Source organism: Prionailurus bengalensis, chromosome X (genome assembly GCF_016509475.1).
Source record: "Prionailurus bengalensis isolate Pbe53 chromosome X, Fcat_Pben_1.1_paternal_pri, whole genome shotgun sequence".
In the NCBI taxonomy this organism is placed as follows: domain Eukaryota; kingdom Metazoa; phylum Chordata; class Mammalia; order Carnivora; family Felidae; genus Prionailurus; species Prionailurus bengalensis.
In genome coordinates, this window is record NC_057361.1 from 113365016 (window position 1) to 113378774 (window position 13759).

The following is a 13759-nucleotide window of genomic DNA, read 5'->3' on the forward strand; positions in this document are numbered from 1 at the left end:
CAACGAATGTAGCTGGGATGAATGACATTTTCCAGGTTTCTAGAAAGTATATAACTGCTTCTGTGAGGGGCAGAGCAGATGAGTCTGCCTCAGATCCCCATCCTCTGTCTGGTGGCTTTTCGCTGTAACATTTAGATTTCAAACGCGGCATTGTTTACTTTGTCATCTGAAACGAGAATATGTACCTCCCTTGGTGCGGAAGGTATGTCTCGAACAAACACCATTCAGGGTCTTTGTCCTCTTTTAATTCCTAGCGTCTGGCACATTTTCGAGTTCGGTTAAATATTCGTTGTTTGTTGAGTGAAATGTACCCTCCTTCGGATCCTTAGTCATAGGATCGTGTAGAAATAGCAGGAGTCAGTGAAGTTTTTCTGTAAAGGGCCAGGTAGCAAGTATTTTTGGCTTGTGGACCACGCGGTCTCTGTCACAGCTACTCAGCTCTGCTGTGAAAGCAGCCCCAGACAAAAGTCAATGGTTGTGTCTGTGTTCCCCTAAAACTTTATTTACAAAAACAGGTGACCGGCCCATGCGTGCCTGGGTCCTAGTTGGCCAACTTCTGGCTTATAGAGTGGCAAGAGCCTTAGAGATAACAACGAATGCAAGCAGTAAATCCAGTTAGGAGCAAGTACTCGAATGCATTTGAAGCATTTAGTTTCCACTAAACTGATGAGCAGAGGTTTGCTCCGTAAACAACTTCGTCTGAGTTCTAAGCTTTTCTGTTGCATGTCGCCTGGCTCTGTTCTACGCACGCTGGTGAATGAGTCGAGCAGCAAAAACCAGAGCAAAATTATCAAGGCACAAATTAGCGTGGGAGCCAAGAGTGCAATGGTTCAAACTTAGGGCCTATTTATTCTTCGGGGTTCTTCTACTCGATTCTTTTCGAGTGCTCGTAGTCGCGACATGACTTAGGATGTAGTTGGTCAGTGGCTCTTAAGGACAGGGAAGCACTCCTGGGGAGTCCCGCCTGCCCTCTGCCTAGTACTTTTACCCCCAAACCGACACAATAGAGTCTCTACTCCTGCTTTTAAAAATGTGGCAGGAGGGGCGCCTGGGTGGCGCAGTCGGTTAAGCGTCCGACTTCAGCCAGGTCACGATCTCGCGCTCCGTGAGTTCGAGCCCCGCGTCAGGCTCTGGGCTGATGGCTCAGAGCCTGGAGCCTGTTTCCGATTCTGTGTCTCCCTCTCTCTCTGCCCCTCCCCCGTTCATGCTCTGTCTCTCTCTGTCCCAAAAATAAATAAACGTTGAAAAAAAATGTGGCAGGAAACAACAGGGAGGGGATATTTATCCATTCATCCAACAACTGACTGAACATCTACTCCACGACAACAATGATGGGAGCCTAGAGGAGGAAGCAGAAAGAATGAGAAAATTCACTCATTCCTGCTCTCACAAGAGCACACAAGCTAGGAGGGGAGGCAGACCGGCAAAACCGGAAACAAGAGGGTGTGATGTTGTCAGTGTCCTAGGAAAGCATGGGCTAGTCCTAGAGTTTTGGAACTCTCTATTATTTGGATACTGGAGGTTTACACTGGACCTGGAAGAAGTTCACCCCTAGTTTTAGTGTAAGTAAAGTCAATTACGATGATAAGAGTTCATTTTAGATGCAGATAGATGTGCGTTCAACCAAATCCCATCCTTAAAAATAAAACACCCAGAGAAGAAAGAGTTTTTCTCATTTCATTAGCTCATGCAGTAGCCTTTAATGATCCCAGTTTGTTTGCTTTTTGTCTGGAAGGATAACAAACCAAACAGACCTGGGGAAATGCAGAGCCCCTCGTTTTCATGGTCAATACTGGGCTTCACAGAACAGGGTGCAGAAAATAAGGAAGAAATATCACTCGTTATAAATATGTCATGATTAAACCCTATCTGATGTATCTGGCATAGGAGAATAATTGGAAATTCTATTTATGGCGCTATTTACACTTCTATTGTCAAAATTAATGATTCACTATAAGTGAGAGGTTTGGCCTGTATTCATTGCCATCAGGGCCTGCGACTAAATGAAGATATGTTTATATTTTCACAAGCCTTGATTTTCTTTGCGAAGCCCCAGACACAATTTTTATGTGCTAACATTTATGACCAATAGCCTATAGTCTTCCCTACATTAACAAATCCTCACCCTTCAAAAGAGACATTTATTTTTAACAGGCTTTATTAACTACTGAATCGATAGAAATGTATAGCATAGGTATAAGGAATGGAAAACAAACCCGCAAATATCCACACATGCTTTAAAAGTTAAATTTAGTTTCGTGTAAGTAATGTCTCACGTGGTACAAATTCCAAATTTATAAAAGTTGATACATGGAAAACTCTATCATTTTTCCTGTCCCTGATCTGTAAAGCACTCCCTTATTCTTTTTAATGGCTGCCAAATATTGTACCGTATGGATGTAACATCAATTTATTTAACCTGTCACTTACTGGTGTATATTTTGGTCGTTTCTAATATTTTGCTGCTATAAAAAATGCTGCACCTTGTATGTAAATTATATATATACATATATATATATATATATATGCTAGGTTCACTGGATGAGTTCAGTCAAAAGGCATGTGTATTTTTACGTAGAGAAAATTTACATTTCCACCAACAACGCATGAGAGTACTTGTTTCCTCAGAGCTTTGTCCATGAAATGTACCATTACACGTTGTCAGTGTCACAGCTGAAAATGATACCTTGGTGGAATTTAAATTTCCATTCGTCTTGGGGCGCCTGGGTGGCTCAGTCGGTTCAGCGTCCGGCTTCCGCTCAGGTCATGATCTCACGGCGCATGAGTTTGAGCCCCACCTGGGGTTCTGTGCTGACAGCTCAGAGCCTGGAGCCTGCTTGGGATTCTGTGTCTCCCTCCCTCTCTCTTCCCCTCCTCTGCTCATGCTCTGTCTCTCTCTCTCTTTCAAAAGTAAATAAAAATAAATAAATAAATAAATAAATTTGCATTTGTCTTGTTATTACTGAGGCTGAACACCTTTTCATGTGTCAATAGCCATTTGTATTAGATATTGTGAGTTGTGAGCTTCTGTGAGCTGCCGTCTCATTTTCGCCTATCTTTCTATCAGGATTGTGGGTCTTTCTTCTTTTTTTTTTTTTTTTAAACTTTTTTTCAACGTTTATTTATTTTTGGGACAGAGAGAGACAGAGCATGCACGGGGGAGGGGCAGAGAGAGAGGGAGACACAGAATTGGAAACAGGCTCCAGGCTCTGAGCCATCAGCCCAGAGCCCGACGCGGGGCTCGAACTCACCGACCGCGAGATCGTGACCTGGCTGAAGTCGGACGCTTAACCGACTGCGTCACCCAGGCGCCCCTGTGGGTCTTTTTTCACATTAACTTGTAAAGGCTATTCTTTTGGCAAAATCTGCTCTTTATCTAATGTTAACCCCCTCTCCCCCCGGTGTGTTTGTCTTTTTATTTTGTTTAGGTGGTTTTGGCCATGCAGGAAATTCTTTCCTATTGTGTGGTCAAATGCTTCCATTTGTGTGTGTGGGTGTGTGGTTTTGGGTTTTCTGACATATTTAGAAAGGTCTTCTTTACTCTAAGAGTGAAATTCTGGGTTAAGCACTTGCCGGATAAAGATGAAAGAAAAAGAATGTGGGAGATAGGTATGTTTAAAAATATGGGAGTGGGGGGGGGGGGTGTGGAGAGGAGAGTGGTGTGTAGGGTAAGGGGTATGGAAAAGTGAAGGTTGAAAGTAGACTTAATTGGCCTTTCTCGGCCTCCGTCCGTATTGGGTCACTGATGTTCTTGTTAATGTCGAGCAGGGATCTGCCTGCTTCAGATGGAAAGATCAGATAGTAAATATTTTCAGCTTTACAACTCCTTAATTCTGCTTGAACAATGAGAGTCTATGTTCCAACGTAACTTTATTTAAGGACACTGAAATGTGAATTTCTTTAAAAAAATTTTTTTTAACGTTTATTTATTTTTGAGACAGAGAGAGACAGAGCATGAACGCGGGAGGGTCAGAGAGGGAGATACAGAATCTGAAACAGACTCCAGGCTCCGAGCTGTTGGCACAGAGCCCAACGTGGAGCTCGAACTCACAGACCGTGAGATCATGACCTGAGCTGAAGTCAGACCCTTAACCGACTGAGCCACCCAGGCGCCCCTGAAATGTGAATTTCAATGTAATTTTCATGTGTTGTGAAATACTGCTCTTTTATCTTTAGACAATTTTTCCAAGCATTAAAAAAAAATATATTTAAACACACTCTCAGCCTGAAAACCATACAGAAAACAGAGGGCAGGGTCAAATTTGACCCCTGGGTCATAGTTTACCAACCGCTGATATAAAAGAACCACTGTCAAATTCTGTCCTGGGAGCAAAGTTGATTTTAGAGACACCTATCAATTGTTGAAAACCTCACAAATAACTCTAAATCCGTCACTTTATTTTTAAGTTTTGCAAGAGGACTCTGGAGGCAGTGAATGGGGAAGCGGTGAATATGTTACCCACTGCTGCTCAACTAAACACTGCTTTAAGGTGGAAAGAATAGAGTTCTTTGAATCAAATTCACTGATTCCTTCTGTTACACTGCCTTTCACCTAATATTTCGTCAGAGAATCTAGAAACTATGGTGATTGATGCCATAGAAACACACAGCGAGCGAGCAGGGTGATGAGCTTGTGAATTGTGGCATGGCTGAGAGGCAAAAAAGCTTTTTAGCTGCCAATCTAGAGGCAAGGTAATAGAACAAAATGCAATGCAGCTAGCATGCGGCGAACTTTACTGTTTACAGAGCACTTTTCACATAGATTTTCACCTTTAATTTTACTCAACACGCACAATAACCCTGTGTGGTAGGCAGTTTTGTGGTTTCACAGATAAGGATCTGACTTTTCTTCCAGCACCTTCACACTGCCCTGCGTGTGAGGACCAGATGACCCTCGATGCTAAGGGTGAGACCACGGTCACCCGGTGACCACGGGTGATCTTCACCACGGTTGAAGATGACGAGAGTAAAAAACGTATGAATCACCGGATGTTGGTTACGTTCCAGACACAGAGCTAGGCACTTGACATATGAGGCTTCATTTTGGCCTCACAACCGCCCAAAGACGGAGTCATTACGGCATCGTGTTTTTTGATCACCAGCTTTGGAGTTAGATAGACCTAGGCACAAGACTGAGTTCTGCCAATTATAACTCTTGTGATCTGGGGCGAGTTACCGAACTTCTCTGATTTCCAGTTTCCTGATCTGTAAAAGGCAGGTGACGTAATTCTATCTACTTCTTCCAGCTTTGGCGTAGATCAAATGGGATGATGAGTGTAAAATGCTCAGTACAGTGGCTCACCCATACTAAGTGGTCAATAAATCTTGATTATTACCACACAGAACGTGTAATACCTCTGATCACCCTGCTAAAGATGATTACAGTACTTTGATAGAATCCACACACCTAGAATGCAGACCTTTAAAAAAAAAAAAACAGCCTTTTTTAAAAAATAAATTTAATGTTTATTGTGTTTGTTTGAGAGAGAGAATCAGAGCGTGAACGGGGAGGGGGCAGAGAGAGGGAGACACAGAATCCAAAGCAGGCTCCAGGCTCTGAGCTGCCAGCACAGAGCCCGACACGGGGCTCAAACCCACGGACTGCGAAATCATGACCTGAGCCGAAGTTGGACACTTAACCGACTGAACCACCCAGGTGCCCTTAAAAAAAAATGTTTTTAAAAAATGTTTGTTTGTTTGTTTGTTTGTTTTGAGAGAGTGGGGGGGGAGGGGCAGAGAGCGAGAGAAAGAGAGAGAGAGAGAGAGAAAGAGAGAGAATCCCAAGCAGGCTCCACACTGTCAGCACACAGCCCGACCCAGGGCTCGATCTCAGGAACCATGAGATCATGACCTGAGCTGAAATCAAGAGTTGGATGCTTAACCGACTGAGCCACCCAGGTGCTCCTAAAAAAACCTTTTACTTTGAAATAATTATAGACTCACAGGAAGTTGCAAAAGCAGCAGAAAGATCTGAGTACCCTCCACCAACTTCCCCCAATGGTGACATCGTATATAGCTGTAGTATCATAACCAAATCAGAAAATTGATGTTGCTATACTAACATTAACTAGATTAAAGCCTTCATTCAGTTTTTGCAATTTTTGAACCTGAATTCATTTATGTGTGCATTTTCCCCCAAGTGTAGATTCCTGCAACCACTGCCACAAAGATACAGAACTGTTTCCGTTAACACAAAATAACTCCCTGACGCTTCCTCTTTGGAAGCTTCCTCTCGGCTCATCCCCATCTCTGTCCCATGACAACCACTAGTCTGTACTCCATCTCTTAAGTTTTGTTTCAAAATGTTATGTAAATGGAACCAGACAGAATATAACCTTTTGAGATTGATTTTTTTTCACTAAACATAATACCGCTATATGGATAGACTAGAATTTGTGCCACCATCACCCCGAAGAACATTTGAACATTTCCAGTATTTGGTGATTACAAACAAAGCTGCGATGAATAATAATGCACACTTCGTGGGGAGCCTGGGGGGCTCAGTGGGTTAAGCGTCCAACTTCGGCTCAGGTCACGATCTCATGGCGCGTGAGTGAGTTCGAGCCCCACGTCGGGCTCTGTGCCGACAGCTCGGAGCCTGGAGCCTGCTTCGGATTCCGTGTCTCCCTCTCTCTCTCTCTCACTCTGTCTCACACTGTCTCTCTCAAAAATAAAATAAAAACATGAAAAAAAATGCACACTTTGTGTGTGTGTGTGTGTGTGTGTAGATATAAGGTTCCACTTATTTAGGCCCAGGGGTGTGATTACTGGATCATATGGTTTAAGTGTATGTTTAAATTTATGAGAAATCAATAACCTGTTTTCCAGAGTGTCCGCACCATTTTGCATTTCCACCAACAGTGCATGAGTCGTCCAACTTCTCCACATCCTCACCAGCATTTAGTATTATCACTATTTTTTGTTCACTATTTTTAGGAATAAAAAAATCCTAATAGATGTGTAGTGATAATCCCTTGTGGTTTTAATCTGCGTTTCCCAGGTGGCTAATAATGTTGAACATCTTTTTCCTGTGTTTATTTGCCATATATGTCTCTTCATTGGTGAAATATCTGTTGATGTCTTTTGCCCGTTTTGTAACTGGGTGGATTACATTTTTACTCTTGAGTTTTGAAAATTCTTTATACATCGTGACTATAAGGCCGTTGTTGAATGTATGGTTTGTGTTGTGGGCCTAAATGTGTTCCCTGAAAAGATATGTTCAAGTCTTAAACCCCCGATACCTATGAATGTGACCTTATTTGGAAGGAGGGTCTTTGCAGACATGATCAAGTTAAAACGAGGTCATGCTGGATTAGGATGGGCCCAATCAAATAACCGGTGTCCTTATAAGAAAAGGGGAGTTTGGGGGCGCCTGGGTGGCTTAGTCAGTTAAGTGTCCTACTCTTGATCTCAGCTCAGGTCTTGATCTCAGGGTTGTGAGTTCAAGGCCCGCATTGGGCTCTATGCTGGGCATGAGGCCCTACACACGGAGAACATCATGTGACAAAGGAAGCCGGGATTGGAGTGACGTGTCTACAGCCAAGGAGTGCCAGCAACCACCAGAAGCCAGGAAGAGGCAAGGAAGGATCCTTCACTTACAGCCTTCGGAGAAACTTGCTGGTACCTCTGTCTTGAACGCCTGGCCTCCAGAACTGTAACACGATAAATCTCTGTTGTTTTAAGCCACCAAGTCTGCGGTGATTTGTTGTGGCAACCTTAAGAAAAGAGTCCAGTGTGTGAATATTTTCTCCCAGTCTGTATCTGGTCTTTTCACTCTCTTGACAGGATCTTTCCAGAAAAAAAGGTTTCATTTTGAGGAAGTCCAATTTATTAAGTTTTTTTCTTTTCTGGATCATGCTTTTATCATCATGTCTAAGAACTCTTTGTCTATTAGCCCTAGACCCCAAAGATTTTTCCCCTGTGGTTTCTTCTAAAAATGTTTTTATTGGGGCCCCTGGGTCGCTCAGTTGGCTAAGCATCCGACTTCAGCTCAGGTCATGATCTCGAGGTTTGTGAGTTTGAGCCCCATATTGGGCTCTCTGCTGTCAGTGCAGAGCCCGCTTTGGGTCCTCTGTCCCCCTCTCTCTCTGCCCCTCCCCTGCCTGTGCTCTCGCTCTCTCTCTCTCTCTCTCTCTCAAAAATAAACATTAAAAAGTGTTTTTATTTATTTTAATTTTTTTTTCCTAGAGAGAGTGGGGAAAGGGCAGAGGGAGAGAGAGAGAGAGAGAGAGAGAGAGAGAGAGAGAAAGAGAGAGAGAGAATCTCAAGCAGGCTGAACACTCAGCATGGAGCCTGACTCAGGACTCGATCCCACGACCCTGGGATCATGACCTGAGCTACAATCAAGAGTCGGGTGGTCAACTAACTGACTGAGCCACCCAGGTGCTCCTCTTCTAAAAATGTTTGAAGCTTATGTTTTTGGTGTTTTTTTAAATTCTTTTTAATGTTTGTTTATTTCTGAGACAGAGAGAGACAGAGCATGAGTGGGGGAGGGGTAGAGAGAGAGGGGGACACAGAATCCGACGCAGGCCCCAGGCTCCGAGCTGTCAGCCCGGAGCCCGGCGCGGGGCTTGAACTCACAGACAGGGAGACCATGACCTGAGCCGAAGCCGGACGCTCAACCGACTGAGCCCCCCAGGCGCCCCTTACGTTTTTATCTAAATCTTTAATTTTGAATTAAATTTTGTGTGACATGAGGTTTATGTTGAGATTCATTTCGTTTTTGTGTACGGACTTCCAATTGTTCTAGCTCCGTTTATTGAAAATGCTATCCTTTCCCCGTTGGATTGCTTTGGCATCTTTGTAAAAAAAAATCAATTGGTTGTATTGGAGTTCATCTACTCTAGGGTCCTTATTCTGTTCCAATTATCTATGTGTCTATTTCTTTGCCGAAGTCCTAACATGACGTGCAATGATTCCATCCACTTGATTCTTTTTGAGAATGAGTCCAGCTAGTCTAGCTCCTTTGCTTCTCCATATACATTTTTGAAATAATCTTGTCTCTATCTACAAAACATCTTGCTGGGCCTTTGATAAGAAACGCATTAAGCCTATAGACCAACTGGGGGAAGTTTTACATTTCTACTATGTTGGGTCTCCCAATCCATGAACAAGGTATGTCTGTCTATTTAAATCTTTCATTTCTTATATCAGCACTTCATAATTTTCAGAGCAGAGGTCCTACGCGCATTTATACCTGAGTATTACCTTTTCTTTGGGGTGACTAAAACGGTATTTTATTGTTAATTTTGGTTCCACATGCGTGTTGCTACTATATAAAGGGGTGATGGAATCTTGCGTGTTGTGTCCTGCAACGTTGCTAACTCAACAATTTTACAAGCCTTTTTCATCAGTTCCTCGGTGTTTTCTCTAGACTATGACCCAAGTATTTTTCCAATAATCTGTCTTCTGAAGGTGGCAGCGCACATGAGAATTCTTAGTTACAATAACTTACTTTTAAGTTAACATTAACTCTCTGACAGAAAGACAAGAGACCTGCCTGACATGTATGCATCGCTGAACTAGTATATGTCTTAGCAGCTAAGCTCCGTTCCATTGACCAGTGTGGGGAGCCATGTTCATTTCATTCATTCATTCATTCATTCAACAGATAATTACTGAGAACCTACTCTGTGTAAGTCAGTGGAATTGATGCTGTGGACCCAGAAATAAACAAGATAGATATATTCTCAAATGCATTTGCCAAGCAACATCTTGAGCTCAAAGTAGAAATTTAAAAAAAGTATGTTTGTGCTGCTTCTAATTTCCTGAAGATTGAATTATGCATTCCATTAACCAGTGGATTCCCAAAGTATCTTCTGCTATGGCATTTCCACTGGGAAAAGCATGAGAAAAACCACCGTGGCTAGAGTTCTCTTGACACAATGTTCTATCTCACAAGGAAAAGAAAGGAAAGGGAACACCCAACGGTTTGATTAACGTGGTCACTTACCATCCCCCCGACCCCTACTTTTGAAGGTTCTGACTCACTCCCAGGGCTGCAGGACTGCCTTCTTCCTAGGCTATGATAATTTGACCACCAGCTATAGACTTAGCAACATCTGCAGGCCCTAACGTTGATCTTGACCCTTGCTGCATGTTAGGAATCACTGTGAGGTTTTAAAAAATACACCTGCTAGGGATCTAGACCAGACCACTTGATTCAGGGCTTCCGAGGCTGGGGCCTAGGCATAGGTATGTCTTAAAAGCTCCCCAGGTGATTCTGGGGGCATAGTGAGAACTAAGAACCACTGTAAATCTAGCCCAATCTGCTTATCGTGGTGGTGTAAGCCTACTCTTTGTGGACCAAACTGTATAATTGGATTTTGTTAAGGTTCTACCTTCTACCCGCCAGGCACTGTAGTAAGTACTTTACACACATTGTTATTTTGACTTGTCCAAGATCACACAGCTAGTAGAGCTGAAGCTATTTCTGTCCACCAGCGGCACAAGTGTTGGGACCGTCCTGTCTTAACTGTCACTGTATGCCCAACACCTAGCTCAGCACCTGTACCCGGCACATGACAGATGCCCTGGAAGCATGGAAAGGCTGCAAAATCATCCTCTGCCTCTCTGTCCCGAGGTCCAGGCTTTTCTTGTCCCTTGTCCTAGACACTGGACCTAAGCCTGAGGCTGGTGTTCTGCCCGTGACTCTGGGCATCAAGGTCTAACCCAGCTCATCGCCGGGTGTGCTGTTCCCTCCTGCTTAAAGGTATTGGATGTCAAAATACACTGCACCAGAGCCAGTGATCTCCAGTAATTCAAAGGTTTATTGTTATACGTAAGTCCCCAGAACCTGTGCTCATGTTCTCTCTCTCTCTCCCCCCACCTCCCCACCTCGCCCCCAGCTCCACCTAGGGATTCCCCTTGCTCTTGCCTGTTGCTGGATGAGAAGACCCACTAGTTAGAAGACCCTGTGATGTTCAGGCAGAGGAAGAAAGAGTGTCTGGCCCTGAGGGGACACACACACACACACACACACACACGGGACAGGAGCCTACCTACTGAATAATGCTGGGGCAGTCATTCTGGTGTGGGGCAGGGATGGGGGGCAAATCAAAAGAATCAGGTTATCTTATAAGGCTCTTCTTGGGCACAGTGGGTACAGCTGAGCGTTCTGAGTTTCTGACCTGACAGGCGCAAATGGTTTGGTGAGATGGCATCTCCTAGGAGTGACTTACCGCGTTCAACCCACCGTTCACCCTTGGAAGTGTGCTTACACGTGCATGGCGCTGGTTTGCTAGGCCTGGCTCAACATGTAAGCCCACCTGTCAGCGGGAGGGACCCCGGAACAAGATGCACGGCCAGCCACCCCAGGGTGCAGGCGTCACCCAGGAGAAAAGGTCCGTGTGAGCTCAAGGCACCTCGCGTGAAATTGTAGTTGTATCGTCAACTGGGGTGGGCGGTGCGTCTGTCAGGCAACGTGTTTGGCCAATTCTGAGGTGGTCGTTACTGAGATTTAGTGGTCGGGGGAGCCTACATTTCTAAGTTTCTGGAACCAGTGCATCTGCCGGAAGTCCTACAATTTTGGTCCCAGAAGCCCTTATTGGTGCCTTACTTCAAAGGGCTTCCTTTGCACTTGCATTAGATAGATTGAGGTATAGGGACAGCCTCGTGGCCACCTGCACCTCTAATCCCTTGAGGGTCCCTTTTCCAGCTGCTGCTTACCTAATTAGGAGAAGCAAGAACCCCGTATTATTCTGCTCAACAGCTGTCTGCCTTCTTCTAATGAGGTCTGGTTAGTAAGGGTACTTGGTACTGAGTACCACCACGGTGGGGTGGGGTGGGCTCTCAGGCCATGAAAACCCCACGCAGGAGAAGGATCGAGAAGGTCCCCCTTTAGGGAACATCGGGTTCTGGATGAGGCCCCTCCCCCGCCCCTTTTTTCTTTTCTCTCTCTCTCTTTTAATTTCAAAGTAATCTTGGACTCATCTTCTTCACTCGTCCGGCCTTTTCGTCAAGCCCGACACGTAAAGAAAACACAGATGCTTGCATCAAACGTTTCCAAGTGTCTCCTGCTCCGGACAGTCTCTGGCCTTACCTGCTCCCACTGTGTCCCCCTCATGGTGCTCCTCGGACCCTCACAGCTCAGGACAGCTGAAGCACACCCAGAGAGTCGGCACACGCCAAGCCTTACGAGACTCTCCCACCCCCTCCCCTGCTCCTTGTGACGTCGGCACCAAGTCTGGGAACAGGAAATGTTCCCGAAAAAGCCAGACAGGGAAGGCCCCCTTTAAAGCAGAAAGGCCCCACCCACCCACAGGAGGTCCCTCTCGGCTCGGTGACCAGACCACCAGCCACGCAGCCAACAGGAGCTAAGGCAGACGGCACAGCTACCCTTACCAGGGAAAGTGAGCCGCTCTCCTGAGGCGGTCCTCTGGGCCCCTGGGCCCCTGGCAAGGCACCAAAGCCTAATCCTGAGCCACGGCCTGTTGTTCTAGGAGGGTCAGCCTCACAGACCTGAAGAGGGAGGAAGGAAGGCAGAGAGCCAAGGAGAGTGGGAGGAAGGGAGAGGGGAGCAAGGAGAGGGAGAGGTCAGCCACGGAATGTGAGGGACCAAGAGGTACCAACCCTTCTATCGGATATAGTCCGTGGAGGCTGGGGTTCTCCCCTGAGAAGAAGAGGCCGAGTACCTCTCATGGAAGGGGGCGGGGCACGGAGCAAACCTGAAGGCAGGAGGGTCCCCAGAGGCTAGTCCCTGAGCCAGATCCCATGGTGCCCCGCGTGAATGCTCCTCTTCCTGCTCCCCAAAGCTTTAACGTGGAGGGAGGCAAGAATGGGTGTGGGGTGAGGTTAGGGAAGGGAGACCTCGCCCCTGGCCCCTAGGCCACACCTCCTTCCAAGTAGGAATAGCTTCATAGTGGGAGCCACCCATCAGAAAGGGTTGGGGGGCTGGGGGAGTAGTGTAGGGGAGGGCAGGGGAGGGTCCTCGCAGGGCTTTCCCCAGCAACCAGAGACTAGGTTCTGAGCAGCGCGGCCCTCTCCCTCTTGATTGGTTTTAGTTTCAGAGACTCTCTGATAAACCGGGACGGGGTGAGAGTGTAGGGGAGCACCGCCACCCCGCCACACGGCCGGCGTCAGAAAGAGTTGTGGCCTCTGTGGGTTCCGGGGAGGCGCGCTTTGAGAAGACTTCTGTGCGCCGCGGATCGACCACACCTTCACCGCCTGTCCACACTTGGATTCCACCCCTGGCGATTCAGTCCTGAGCTGCACCCTCAAGTATCCCCGGGCTCCTGCCTCCCTTGGGCCCTTTCGAAAGTGACACACAGAAAAGGGCATTAGGTGCTCCAGGGCCCTGCGTCTATAGGGCCAAAACCCAGTTGAGCTGGTAAAATGAACAAGCTAGGCAGGTGTCGAGTGAGCGGGTCTACTGGCTCATTAGAAGTCTTCCGGAGAGGAGGTGTTAGTGGGGACAGGGCCACAGCTCTTTTTCCAGAGGCCCCTGCACAGGACCAGCCCCCGGCACACCAGCCCCCGAGCTGTCTTGCAGCCCACCGCACAAGGCAAGGATCACTATTGATGCAAATCTAGCACACATCACCACCCACACGTATCCCGTCCACACAGCTACCGCTCAAAGATGATAGAAACGCTGTGAGTAATTCCGGGCACCTGCCTCTGTAAAGACAAGAACGCAGCTGCTGCCTCCCAGAAAGGGGGTCTCCGCGCCCGCTGGTCCAAAGCTGAAATGTGTTCTCCGTCGTGCCTACCATACCCTGCACGGCCAATATCAGAGCTCCCTGCATGGATCTTTCCCACT